The following is a 2,123-nucleotide window of genomic DNA, read 5'->3' on the forward strand; positions in this document are numbered from 1 at the left end:
AGAAGCGGAAGGCAAAGATGGAGACCGAGGATAGAAAGGTGCTACCGGAGGAGAAATGACTTGAACTAGAGGAGAAAATGTTTGAATTGGAGGCCAAGAGAAAGAAAAGGAAAACATTGTGATTGAGGAGCACAAGCTTGCAATGGTGGTCGAGGAGGAACGGAACAAGAGGTTGGCCGAGGAACATGATATCATGTGGATGGATCCTAGCAGGATGGATGACAAGGCAAGATAATATTAAGAGTTCACTCGTGGGGACATCATGGCTAAGTTGTGTGGCGGCGGCAGTGGTGCTACCGATGGTGATTACGCGAGTGCGTGAGGTCCATTTGAACTATGATGGCTTTTGGTCCACCATGTGTTAATGTTTATTTGGAATGAACGTTCCTTTTAACACATGTTATGGCTATGTTTGATGGATTCAACAAACTTTATTTCTGTTCGTAGTTGTGACGCCCCCGGTTCAATCGTACACTAATCATGCACGCAAATGTGTACGATCAAGATCAGGGACTCACGGGAAGATATCACAACACAACTCTACAAATAAAATAAGTCATACAAGCATCATAATACAAGCCAGGGGCCTCGAGGGCTCGAATACAAGTGCTCGATCATAGACGAGTCAGCGGAAGCAACAATATCTGAGTACAGACATAAGTTAAACAAGTCTGCCTTAAGGAGGCTAGCACAAACTGGGATACAGATCGAAAGAGGCGCAGGCCTCCTGCCTGGGATCCTCCTAAACTACTCCAGGTCGTCGTCAGCGGGCAGCACGTAGTAGTAGGCACCTCCGGTGTAGTAGGGGTCGTCGTCGACGGTGGCGTCTGGCTCCTGGACTCCAGCATCTGGTTGCGACAACCAGAAAGAAGGGATAGGGGAAAAAGGGGGGAGAAAGCAACCGTGAGTACTCATCCAAAGTACTCGCAAGCAAGGAACTACACTACATATGCATGGGTATATGTGTAAGGAGGCCATATCAGTGGGCTAAACTGCAGAATGCCAGAATAAGAGGGGGATAGCTAATCCTGTCGAAGACTACGCTTCTCGCAGCCACCGTCTTGCATCAAGTAGAAGAGAGTAGATTGAAGTCCCCCAAGTAGCATCTCCAAGTAGCATCTCCAAGTAGCATCTCATAGCATAATCCTACCCGGCGATCCCCTCCTCATATCCCTGAGGTAGAGCGACCACCGGTTGTATCTGGCACTTGGAAGGGTGTGTTTTATTAAGTATCCGGTTCTAGTTGTCATAAGGTCAAGGTACAACTCCAAGTCGTCCTGTTACCGAAGATCACGGCTATTCGAATAGATTAACTTCCCTGCAGGGGTGCACCACATAACCCAACACGCTTGATCCCAATTGGCCGGACACACTTTCCTGGGTCATGCCCGGCCTCGGAAGATCAACACGTCGCAGCCCCACCTAGGCAAAACAGAGAGGCCAGCACACCGGTCTAAACCTAAGCGCACAGGGGTCTGGGCCCATCGCCCATAGCACACCTGCACATTGCGTACGCGGCCGAAAGCAGACCTAGCCTAGTGGCGTTCCAGTCCAATTCGGCGCGCGCCGCTCCGTCGCTGATGTCTGAAGTGCTTCGGCTGATACCACGACGTCTGGGATACCCATAACTACTCCCACGTAGATGGTTAGTGCGTATAGGCTCGTAGCCAGACTCAGATCAAATACCAAGATCTCGTTAAGCGTGTTAAGTGTCTGCGAACGCCGAACAGGGCCAGGCCCACCTCTCTCCTAGGCGGTCTCAACCTGCCCTGTCGCTCCGCCACAAAGATCCACACAGAGGGCCGTCGGGACAAAGGTCCTTTCAGCCCCCAATCCGTGAATCACTCGCGGGTACTCTTCGAGCTGACCCGACTTTAGTCACCATCTGTATAGTATGTATGTATGTATAGTATATACCCGTGATCACCTCCCAGGTGATCACGGCCCGATAGTATAGCAAGGCAGACTGACAAGAATGTAGGGCCAATGATGATAAACTAGCATCCTATACTAAGTATTTAGGATTGCGGTTAAAGGTATCAACAGTAGTAACAAGGACAGGCTATGCATCAGGATAGGTATAACAGAAAGCAGTAACATGCTACACTACTCTAATGCAAGCA

This window comes from Triticum dicoccoides, chromosome 3B (genome assembly GCF_002162155.2).
Source record: "Triticum dicoccoides isolate Atlit2015 ecotype Zavitan chromosome 3B, WEW_v2.0, whole genome shotgun sequence".
NCBI lineage: Eukaryota > Viridiplantae > Streptophyta > Magnoliopsida > Poales > Poaceae > Triticum > Triticum dicoccoides.